The sequence below is a fragment of the Aquarana catesbeiana genome, unplaced genomic scaffold (assembly GCF_042186555.1).
Source record: "Aquarana catesbeiana isolate 2022-GZ unplaced genomic scaffold, ASM4218655v1 unanchor236, whole genome shotgun sequence".
Taxonomy (NCBI): Eukaryota; Metazoa; Chordata; class Amphibia; order Anura; family Ranidae; genus Aquarana; species Aquarana catesbeiana.
Genome location: NW_027362664.1, coordinates 752,359 through 764,840, shown reverse-complemented (window position 1 = coordinate 764,840; position 12,482 = coordinate 752,359). Strand labels below are relative to the sequence as shown.

Genomic DNA, 12,482 nt, shown 5'->3' with positions numbered 1-12,482 from the left:
CTGGGCATTCCATGGCCTCCAAAACTGTGATAGGCAGTGAGGAGTGAAATCAAAAATTTACACCCTTAGAAACCCTGAAGACTCAGGAGAAGCAACAGAATGTATTTTGGGGTGTAATTTCACGTATTCCAACGGCATGTTTGAGCAATATATCATTTAGTGACAATTTTGTGCAAAAAAAAAATTATCTTTTTCCCACAACTTGTGTCACAATATAAAATATTCCATGGACTCGACATGACTCTCAGCAAATAGCTTGGGTTGTCTACTTTCCAAAATGGGGTCATTTGGGGGGGTTTTGAACTGTCCTGGCATTTTATGCACAACATTTAGAAGCTTATGTCACACATCACCCACTCTTCTAACCACTTGAAGACAAAGCCCTTTCTGACACTTTTTGTTTACATGAAAAAATAATTTTTCTTTGCAAGAAAATTAATTTAAACCTCAAACATTATATATTTTTTAAAGCAAATGCCCTACAGATTAAAATGGTGGGTGTTTCATTTTTTTTTTTTCACACGGTATTTACGCAGCGATTTTTCAAATGCATTTTTTGGGGAAAAAACATACTTTTTAAAATTTTAATGCACTAAAACTATATTGCCCAAATGATTGATGAAATAAAAAAGATGATCTTAGGTTGAGTACATGGATAGCAAACATGACATGCTTTTACTGCCCTCAATCTGACCTTCGCGGTGATACCTCACATGCATGGTGCAATTGCTGTTTACATTTGACGCCAGACCAATGCTTGCGTTCGCCTTTGCGCGAGAGCAGGGGGGGACAGGGGTGCTTTTTTTTTTTTTATTTTTGTTGCTTGTTTGCTTTTTAATCTTATTTTTAAACTGTTCCTTTCATTTTTTTAATAATTTTTATTCTTATCTAAGGGAATGTAAATATCCCCTATGATAGCAATAGGTAGTGACAGGTACTCTTTTTTGAAAAAATTGGGGTCTATTAGACCCTAGATCTCTCCTCTGCCCTCAAAGCATCTGGCCACACCAAGATCGGTGTGATAAAATGCTTTCCCAATTTCCCAATGGCGCTGTTTACATCCGGCGAAATCTAAGTCATGAAATGCTCGTAGCTTCCGGTTTCTTAGGCCATAGAGTAGGGATGAGCCGAACACCCCCCGGTTCGGTTCGCACCAGAACCTGCGAACGGACCGAAAATTTGCACGAATGTTAGAACCCCATTGACGTCTATGGGACTCGAACATTCAAAATCAAAAGTGCTCATTTTAAAGGCTAATTTGCATGGTATTGTCCTAAAAAAGGGTTTGAGGACCCGGGTCCTGCACCAGGGGACATGTATCAATGCAAAAAAAACTTTTAAAAAAGGAAGTTTTTTCGGGAGCAGTGATTTTACCTGGGGGGTGTCTATAATATGCCTGTAAAGTGGCGCGTGTGTCCCATGCTTAGAACAGTCCTTGCACAAAATGTCATTTTTAAAGGAAAAAAAGTCATTTAAAACTCCTTGCTGCTTTAATGTAATGTCGGGTCCTGGCAATATGGATGAAAATCAGTGAGACAAACAGCATGGGTACCCCCCAGTCCATTACCAGGTCCTTTGGGTCTTGTATGGATATTAAGGGGAACCCCGCACCTAAATTAAAAAAAGGAAAGGCGTGGGGCCACCAGGCCCTATATACTCTGAACAGCAGTATACAGGCGGTGCAAACAAGACAGGGACTGTAGGTTTGTTGTTAAGTAGAATCTGTTTGTAATTTTGAACTGGTACATTTTCAACGTGTTCAAAAAATCTATTTTAAGCTTTTTGGAAAACATAGGGAAGGATTATCACCCATGTGACATTTGTTTTGCTGTCTGTGCTCCTCTTCAGAAGATTTCATCTAATTTTTTGTCCCAATGACAAATGTTTTTTGAATATTTGGTTTTTTTTGTGAAACAAGGATTGGTGATAAAGCATCAGTGGAAAGGAGAAACGTTTTTCCCATATAAACTCTTACAGGAGAGAATTTCCCTTCCTAGGGGTAGATTTCATCTCACTTCCTGTTGTCTCCTTCCGTTTGCAAGTAGGAATCGTTTGTAAGTTGGAGGTTTGAAAGTAGGGGCCTGCCCTATATACTCAGCAGAAATTTGGGCCTTAGGTGTTGTTGTGGCCACAACACTGTAAGCCCTCACAGGGCCCTGCTGTGAAATATTACATCAAGAATTGTAATTACATGCCCCTGTTGAACAGGGGCAGAAAAATTGGGCCTTAGGCACTGGTGCTGGTGCCACAACACTGCAACCCCTCACAGATACTCTACTTGGAACACAGAAACGAGTCCTGCTGCAAAGTATTGCAACAAAAACTGTAATTACATGCCGCTGTTAAACAGGGGCTGAAAAATTGGGTCTTAGGCACTGGTGCTGGTGCCACAACACTGCAACCCCTCACAGATACTCTAGCTGGAACGCAGAAACGAGCCCTGCTGCAAAGTATTGCATCAAAAATTGTAATTACATGCCCCTGTTAAACAGGGGCTGAAAAATTAGGCCTTAGGCACTGGTGGTGGCGCCCAGAACCAAAAATGTTCTTATAAGCTATCAGCGTGATCATTGAGGAGGAAGAGGATAATTACTCAGGGATAGTCACTCAGCATCAGCATAGGCAGTCTTTGAAGGGATCTGAGATTTAAAAAAAAAATATTCGGCTACATCAGCATTAGGTGCTTGGTAGCTGGTGGTGATCCCAGACTGATTCATTTTTATGAAGGTCAGTCGATCGACCGAGTCGGTGGACAGACGCACCCTGTGATCGGTTACAAAGCCTCCAGCAGCACTGAATGTGCGTTCCGAAAGAACGCTGGATGCAGGACAGGCTAGTAGCTCAATTGCATACTGTGCAAGCTCTGGCCAGTGATCCATCCTCAAGACCCAGTAACCCAGAGGATTTTTGGTGGGAAAGGTGTCCAAGTCAGAGCTTGCCCCTAGGTATTCCTGCACCATGTAAAACAGACGCTGTCGATGGTTGTTGGATACCTTGGGGCTGCGGACCAAAAAATTGTCTGAACGCATCGGTCAGACGGCCACCTTCTCCACCACTCCTTCTTTGACTGACTGAAGCCTCAGCAACACGTTGTGTTGTGTCCAGAAACAGGAGTGTGTAACCTCCCAGTCCCTGGGAATGCGTTGCACAGACCTTTCTGCAAGGCCTCCCGAAGATGTTTCATCCTCTGCTCCCTCTGCGATGGCAAGATAAGGTCCGCAACCTTACCCTTGTAACGTGGATCAAGGAGGGTTGCCAGCCAGTATTGGTCCTTCTCCTTGATACCACGAATACGAGGATCCTTAAGCAGGCTTTGCAGGATCAGGGAGGCCATGCAGCGTAGGTTTGCTGAGGCAATCGGTCCTGAGTCCTCTGGGTCACTAAGGACGACATGGTCCGCAGCCTCCTCCTCCCAGCCACGTACAAGTCCATGTGTTTCTTGTGACTGATCCCTTAAAGACTGCTGCTGATGCTGAGTGCCAGGCTCCACCTCCATACTGACACAATCCTCCTCCTCCTCGTCCTCTTCCTGTGTGATCGGTGGACACGCAGGAACACTGTCTGGATAAAGGGGGCCTTGAGAGCTAAGGAAGTCCTCCTCTTCCTGCCTCTGTTCTGCCGCAAGTGCCCTGTCCATTATTCCACGCAGTGTGTGCTCCAACAGGTGGACAACTGATGCATGCACTGTCACTGCTCACCATCCTCGTGGCCTCCTCAAATGGTGACAGGACAGTGCATGCATCCCTGATCATGGCCCACTGGCGTGGGAAAAAAAAAAACAAGCTCCCCTGACCCTGTCCTGGTGCCATAGTCGCACAGGTACTCATTGATGGCCCTCTGCTGCGTGTGCAGCCGCTGCAGCATGGCCAACGTTGAGTTCCACCTGGTGGGCATGTCACAGATTAGGCGGTTCTTGGGCAGGTTAAACTCCTTTTGGAGGTCTGCCAGCCGAGCACTGGCATTATATGACCGGCGGAAATGCACATAGACTTTCCTGGCCTGCCTCAGGACATCCTGTAAGCCTGGGTACCTGCTCAAGAACCGCTGCACCACCAAGTTAAGGACATGAGCCAAACAGGGCACATGGGTCATTTGTCCCTGTCGGAGGGTAGAGAGGAGGTTGCTGCCATTGTCGCAAACCACCATTCCTGCCTTAAGTTGGCGTGGCGTCAACCACCTCTGAACCTGCCCCTGCAGAGCTGACAGAACCTCTGCCCCAGTGTGGCTCCTGTCCCCCAAGCACACCAGCTCAAGCACCGCATGGCATCTTTTGGCCTGCATACTTGCGTAGCCCTTTGAACGGCTACATAGCACTGCTGGTTCCGAGGACAAAGCACAGGAAGAGGCCATGGAGGAAGAAGAAGAGGAGGGGGTGGAGGAGAGAGGTGTGTCACAATCATTAGTAGTGACATTTTGGAGGCGTGGTGGCGGAACAACCTCCAACACTACTGCACCTTGTCCTGCATCCTTCCCAGCTGCCAGCAGAGTCACCCAATGCACGGTGAAACTTAGGTAACGTCCCTGTCCATGCCTGCTGGACCATGAGTCAGCGGTAATATGCACCTTACCGCTGACCGCCCTGTCCAGCGAGGCCAAGACATTGCCTTCCACATGCCGGTAGAGAGCCGGAATCGCCTTCCGTGAGAAAAAGTGACGTTTGGGTACCTACCACTGAGGAACCGCACATTCCACAAACTCACGGAAGGGGACAGAGTCTACCAACTGAAAAGGCAGCAGTTGAAGTGCTAGCAATTTTGCCAAGCTAGCATTCAACCGCCGGGCATGTGGATGGCTGGGAGCGAACTTCTTTCGGCGGTGCAGCAGCCGGGGCAGGGAAATTTGCCTGGTACAATCTGACGTCGGTGTACCGAAAGCAGATTGCCCACAAGTACTTGGCTGTGACACACCTAATTCTACACCTTCATTCCTCTCAGTGCAGGTCTCAGAGAGGACTGAAGGTATAGTGGGGTTGGAGATCTCAGCTGATGAGGAGCAAGCGGAGGTCCTCTTTGTTCTTTGTTGTGGGTCTTTTAAATACGCTTGACAATGAACTGCATGGCAGGTCAACATATGTCTGGTCAAGCATGTGGTGCCCAAGCGGGAGATGTTTTGGCGACGCGAGATACGCTTGAGACATATGTTGCAAATAGCAGCGGTGCGATCTGATGCACTCATCTCAAAAAAGGCCCACACCAAAGAACGTTTTGAATAACGCGCAGAGACTGCAGCGCCCTGCACATGCGGAGCTTTGGGGTGTGATCCAGTCAGTGTGCTGCCCTTAGGCTGGCCCCTAGAGGGCATCCTGCCTCATTGGTGATGTGCCGCCTCCTCCTCCTCCCTCCTATCAGGCACCCACGTTGAGTCAGTGACCTCATCATCCCATCCCTCTTCATCACTGGAGCAAACCTGGCAGTATGCTGCAGCAGGGGGAGCATGACTGCCAGATTGCTGTCCTTCTCGGGCACCCCCTCTGTTCGTGCTCACGTTACTGCCTTCATCTAGCTCAGTATCATCATCAGAGCCTTCCAAATGCTGGGCATCCTCCTGGAGCATGTACCCAACACTGTGGTCAAACAGTTAGAGGGACTCCTCAGGAGGACATGGTGGGGCTAGGGAAGGAGTCACTGATGACATTGAGCCGAGGGAAGAGGCCGCTGCTTTGCCAGACAAAGTACCCTGAGCATAGGTGAGAGAGGATGAGGACGGCTTGGTCATCCACTCGACCATGTCTTCCGCATGTTGCGGCTCAACATGGCCAGCTGCCGAAAAAAAGGCCAAGCGTGTCCCACGGCCACGTGCTGATGAGCATGCACCGTCTCCACGACCAGCACTGTTGCCTCTAGACACAGAGCCTGCTTGCCCTCTTTTATTGGCTTGTGACTGTCTGCCTCTCCTTGTTGGCCTCCCAGACATACTAATGGCCTGTAGCTGCACTAAACTGAGATATATATATAATATATATATATATATATATATATATATATATATATATATATATATGTACTGATACTGCATCTAGCAAAATCAACTGCCTGCCTGTAGTATGAGAACACCACCAACCTTCTACAGGTAGCTTTAGCTGAACACTGTGCAGAGCTTGCAAAAAACTAACTTGTAACTTATTTAGCTGCCTGTGGTAGTGATAGGATCAGGAAAACACCACCAACCTTCTACAGGCAGCTTTAGCTGAACACTGTGCAGAGCTCGCAAAAAATAACTTGTAGGTTTAGCTGAACACTGTGAGGTGGACGCACTACACTAACTTGTAGCTTTAGCTGAACACTGTGCAGAGGTCTCACTACACTAACTTGTAGCTTTAGCTGAACACTGTGCAGAGGTCGCTAGACACTAACTTGTAGTTTTAGCTGAACACTGTGAGCAGGACGCACTACACTAACTTGTAGCTTTAGCTGAACACTGTGCAGAGGTCTCACTACACTAACTTGTAGTTTTAGCTGAACACTGTGAGGAGGATGCACTACACTAACTTGTAGCTTTAGCTGAACACTGTGCAGAGGTCGCACTACACTAACTTGTAGTTTTAGCTGAACACTGTGAGGAGGATGCACTACACTAACTTGTAGCTTTAGCTGAACACTGTACAGAGGTCGCACTACACTAACTTGTAGTTTTAGCTGAACACTGTGAACAGGACGCACTACACTAACTTGTAGCTTTAGCTGAACACTGTGCAGAGGTTGCACTACACTAACTTGTAGCTTTATCTGAACACTGTGCAGAGGTCGCACTACACTAACTTGTAGCTTTAGCTGAACACTGTGAGCAGGACGCACTACACTAACTTGTAGCTTTAGCTGAACACTGTGCAGAGGTCGCACTACACTAACTTGTAGTTTTAACTGAACACTGTGAGCAGGACGCACTACACTAACTTGTAGCTTTAGCTGAACACTGTGCAGAGGTCTCACTACACTAACTTGTAGCTTTAGCTGAACACTGTGAGGAGGACGCACTACCCTAACTTGTAGCTTTAGCTGAACACTGTGCACTACACTAACTTGTAGTTTTAGCTGAACACTGTGCAGAGGTCGCACTACACTAACTTGTAGTTTTAGCTCAACACTGTGAGCAGGACGCACTACACTAACTTGTAGCTTTAGCTGAACACTGTGCAGAGGTCACACTAAACTAACTTGTAGCTTTAACTGAACACTGTGAGGAGGACGCACTACACTAACTGTAAATAGTCTAGCTGCCTGACTGTGGTACTAATAGGATCAAAAGAACACCAGCAATTTTCTTCAGGTAGCTGTAAATACTGTAAAAAGACAAGCCTGCCTGTCAGTAGGAAGATAACAGGAATGGATCTAGCTAAACTGAATACAGTGTATATATATATATATATATATATATATATATATATATATATATATATATACAACACCTGGGATGCATATATATACACAATATACTATAAGTGCAGCTAACTCACTGACTGTCCTGCCTAATCTAGCTAACTCAAATGAAATGACACTGTGTCTCTCTCTCTATCTAAGCACGCCGGAACACACTACACAGGGCCGCCGTGCAGGCGGCCTTATATAGTGTGGGGCGTGTTCTAAACCCCCTGAGCCATAATTGGCCAAAGCCACTCTGGCTTTGGCCAATTACAGCGCTCTCTACCGACAGGGCTGTGATTGGCCAAGCATGCGGGTCATAGTGCATGCTTGGCCAAATATCAGCCAGCAATGCACTCTGATGGCGCAGTGAATTATGGGCCGTGACACGACACACGAATTTGGCGCGAACGGCCCATATCGTTCGCAATTCGGCGAACGATCGAACAGCCGATGTTCGAGACGAACATGGGTTTGACTCGAACATGAAGCTCATCCCCACCATAGAGATTTTTGGAGCCATATTGGTCTCTGATCAGCTTGGTCAGCTGGCCGAATCACCGGCTGCATTCTCAGGTTCCCTGTTGGGACAGGAGAGCCAGAGAAAAACATGGAAGACGGTGGGGGGGGACATTCCCTCCCACTGCTTGTAAAAGCAGTCTAGAGGCTAATTAGCCGCTAGGATTGCTTTTACATGAAAGCCGACCGCTGGCTGAAAAGAATGATACCAAGATGATACCTAAACCTGCAGGCATCATTCTTGTATAACCACTCGAAGTCCTGCAACATACCAGTACGTTGCTGGTCCTTGTTGGGCATATATTGTAAACTTCTCATGCTGCCTGTGGGCTGAACAAAAAAAAGAGATTGATCGGTGGGTATGCCCACCATTAGAATACCTCCCTTCATCCACCCACTTCTAATGATGGGCATACGTGCACCGTTTATATATGCCGAAGCATGGGGGCATCCGCCCCAAAAGGTAGGAGCAAATCGCTCCTCCGCCCCTGCTGCCCCTATGCTTTGGCATATATGCTCTTTTTTTTAACTGTGGTGGTGAAATCACCTCCTACAGTGCTGGAGTCACGGCTTTATGTATCGTGGGAGCAAAGGCTGTTGCTGTCAGGATAAATAAATCCGCACTGCAACTGAATGGCGTACCTACTAACCAAATGATGGTTAACAATAAAACAAAGTAACATTACAGTATAACAGTAAGACTTACCATACCTGCAAAGCAAATACAAACAAAACATAGTAAAAAATAAAACATTTTTTAATGCAACCTATGCCTAAAATATATATATTCCGAAGCATGGGGGCATCCACCTGCAAAAGGTAGGAGCAAATCGCTGCTCCTCCCCTGCTGCCCCCATGCTTCGGCATATATGCTGAAGTATGTAACTGTGGTGGTGAACTCACCTCCGACAGCGCTGGAGTCACGGCTTTATGTATCGTGGGAGCAAACGCTGTTGCTGTCTAGATAAATAAATCCGCTCTGCAGCTGAATGGCGTACCTGAAAACCAAAAAATGGTTAACAATAAAACACAGTAAACAGTAAAGTATAAAAAAATTGCATACCTATAAAGCAAACATGATACAACATAATAACAATAAAACATTGCAGAATAGAATACAATAAAAAAGAGCAGAACAATGGAGAGAGACTAGAGAGAGAACAATAAAACGAGAACTATTTTTGTTTTTTTTTATTTTATATATTTTTTTGTGTTTTTTTTTTTTTTTTTACACTTTTTTTGTAACTGTAACTTTTGTAACTGTAACCGGTTCCAGGTTCGGGTCTCTAAAAATGCGATGACATCTTAGGAGACCCTGTGCCTAGTCTGTGCAAAGCTGTACCCTAATACTCAACTAGTGTATGGTAGCGTTCAAAACATTCACCAATGCAAAGACCAGGATTGCCAGGACAGGAGGGACAATAATAGCGCCTATATCCACGCTTGCTGCAGACACAACATCTTTTTTGAGGGGCTCGTTGGGTAGGGGTATTCGGGAGGACATAAAGAAAATGCCTCTCATGCAGCCGGCTTACTGCATTTGGTTGGGGAAGGTGAGGTGGAGCACCGTCTGGAAACAGAAGGGCTCGGACGATAGTCCATCCTGAAGCTCTGTATAGCACATAAGCGTTCAGCAAAGCCAATTGAAATAAATAAACAGACACTTTCTTGTACCAGCGTCTGGCCTTACGAGCAACTAGGTACGGCGCCAACAACTGGTCGTTGAGGTCCACCCCTCTCATATTTTGGTTATATTCATGGACACAGAGGGGTTTCTCCACAACACCAGTCGCCGTAGTAATTTGGACCGTCATGTCTGCATGAAGGGAGTTAGGAACGAAAACATTCTTATTATTATTACACTGCAAGCAGGCTCTCTCCCCCAGCCTAAGACGGGAATCTACAAGCCGCTGTGGAAAGCCCCGGTGATTAGGTCGCGCAGTGCCACATGCTCCAATCTGCTGTTCAAAAAGGTGACTAAAAAGTGGCACGCTCGTGTAATAATTTTCCACGTACAAATGGTACCCCTTTCCAAATAAGGGTGACACCAAGTCCCACACAATCTTGCCAGCGCTTCCTATGTAGTCAGGGCAGTTTGTCGGCTCTACGTGACTATCTTTTCCCTCGTAAACCCTAAAACTACATGTATAGCCTGTGGACCTGTCACAGAGCTTATACATCTTGACCCCGTATCTGGCACGCTTGCTGGGAAGGAACTGTTTGAATGAAAAGCGGCCAGAAAACTTAATCAGGGACTCATCAACGCAGACAACTTGATGGGGAGTAAACAAGTCTGCAAAACGTTGGTTGAAGTGGTTTACGAGGGGCCGAATTTTGTAGAGCCGATCGTATTCAGGGTCTTCACGAGGACGACAGTGTTCATTGTCATTGAAGTACATGAACCGCAAAATCTGCTCGTATCGTGCCCTGGCCATGGAGGCAGAGAACACGGGCATATGGTGAATTGGGTCAGTGGACCAATATGACAGCAACTCACTCTTTTTAGTTATGCCCATGTTGAGGGAAAGGCCCAGAAAGATCTTAAATTCGGAGACTGTAATTGGTCTCCAATCTCTGGCAAGGTAGGACTGGGGAATAGTGACGATGTGTTGACCAGCGTATAAATTGCTTTGGTCCACAATAAATCTATAGAGATCTTCAGCGAAAAACAGCGAATAAAAATCAAGTGACGTAAAATCAACTGTTTCCACCTGAATGCCGGGTTGGCCAGTGAATGGGGAAGTACGGGTGTTGCAGAAGTGGTGGGTTCCCAATTAGGGTTGGCGAATGCAGCAGGAAGGGCACTATGGGCACGACGGGCCTGTGTTCGTCTTCTTGGTGGCAGCGGGACACTACTTGTGCTTGCCACCTCGCCAGCTTGAACTGCACTTATGGGACTCGCCACGTCACCACGTGATACTGCAGTGCTGGATGTACGACCAGGGTGTACTAGGCCGCTGGTGATTGCCAGTTCACCAGAAGGAATAGCAGCGCTAGTACTGCTCTGCTCCATATGAAGGACCTGCGGTTCTTGCACTTCAAGGACAGAAGAAGAAGATTGGGGTCTGGTACGTCTGACCTTGGCAGGGACCACAACTCCGTCGTCAGAGCTATCTGTCATGGAGCCGCTGTCCTCTACAGGATCATATTCTGAGCCTGAATCTGACAGATGAGTGACTTCCTCTTCACTATCTGTCATGCTCAGAAACGTGTAGGCCTCTTCACTAGTGTACCTTCGATTTGCCACTTTGGGCTCTAAATTTATTGGTACACTAGTGAGACTCACAGGTTAAAAAGCTCCTGACTGTTAGCGACTGTATCAAAATGCTACCAAAAAAACTGTTAGCGATCGCAGGGATCAGGCCTGACACTGCGAACGCTGCAGTTATGCGTTTAGTGTTTTGTAAGTGACAGTGATCGATCGATACTGCACTTGGGTGGGCTGGGCAGGGCTGGGCCGAGGGGCAAAACGCAGGTGCTAGCAGGTATCTGGGCTGATCCCGCTAACAATGCGTTTTTGGGAACCCTAAACTGCTGGGTACACTAGTATAGATCTGATCGGATCAGATATTGATCCGTTCAGATACTATACCACTAAGGGAGGTGTACGGTGCGTGCGTGGGTGTTAGCGGTACTGGCACTAACCTGACACTGCCTGGGGCGACGCAGACCCTATCTGACCCTAAAACTTAACTTATATCACCGCCGGGCGATCAGGGGGCTAAACCTTTATTAGGTAATAAATGGCGGGTGCCCTAAAACTATAAAAAACAAACTAACTAACCAGAGTCACCCGTAACAGTTATACGGTGATCAGTGGTGAAAGGGTTAACTAGGGGGCAATCAAGGGGTTAAAACTTTTATTAGGTAGTGTATGGGGGTCCCTGACACTATAAAACGCTGACGGCGAACCTATATACTTACCTCCCTAACTAGCGTCACCAGTGACAATAATACAGCGATCAGAAAAACGATCGCTTAGTGACACTGGTGACGGCGGGTGATCAAGGGGTTAAAACTTTATTAGGGGGGGTTCAGGGGGTTTCCTAGACCTAAAGGGGGCTAACACTAACGCCCTACTACTTATAACTGTCACAAACTGACACCAATGCAATAATCAGTAAAAAAAAAAAAAAATGATATTGGTATCACTGTGACAGGGGGTACAGGGGGGTGATGGGGGGTGAAAAGTGTGCATAGAGTGTTCTACTGTAAGTGTAGTGTTGGTGCACTTACTTGGATGTCTTCTCTCCTCGGCACCAGAACGAAAAAGACCGACACGAGGAGAGATGACATCACTTCCTCTGCCGCTGTTTACATTACAGAGGCAGATTGTCATTCGTTGGGATTGATCGGGAGCGGGTGGCCACGAATGAGTGGCCTCCCCCTCACCTCGGATCTCTCCCCTGCGCCCCCCCTGCCCACGGGAGGCAGATCACATACCAGGTACATGATTTTGCCTGCCCATGCCATTCTGCTGCAGTATATCTGCGTTAGGCGGTCGGTAAGTGGTTAAAAAAAAATGGGATATTTATTATAGCAAAAAAGTTAAAAATATTGTGTTTTTTTCAAAATTTTCACTCTTTTTTTGTTTATAGCGCAAAA

General features: G+C 46.6%; 3 protein-coding genes across 3 annotated transcripts in view; 2 read left to right on the top strand and 1 right to left on the bottom strand.

Annotated features, from left to right (window-relative positions):
- Positions 1-12,482, bottom strand: part of LOC141121984 (uncharacterized) — a 583,368-nt gene that overhangs the window by 370,658 nt on the left and 200,228 nt on the right. The gene's annotated exons all lie outside the window — the stretch shown is intronic.
- Positions 1-12,482, top strand: part of LOC141121964 (uncharacterized) — a 145,127-nt gene that overhangs the window by 47,360 nt on the left and 85,285 nt on the right. The window lies entirely within an intron of this gene.
- Positions 1-12,482, top strand: part of LOC141121987 (uncharacterized) — a 481,910-nt gene that overhangs the window by 461,408 nt on the left and 8,020 nt on the right. The gene's annotated exons all lie outside the window — the stretch shown is intronic.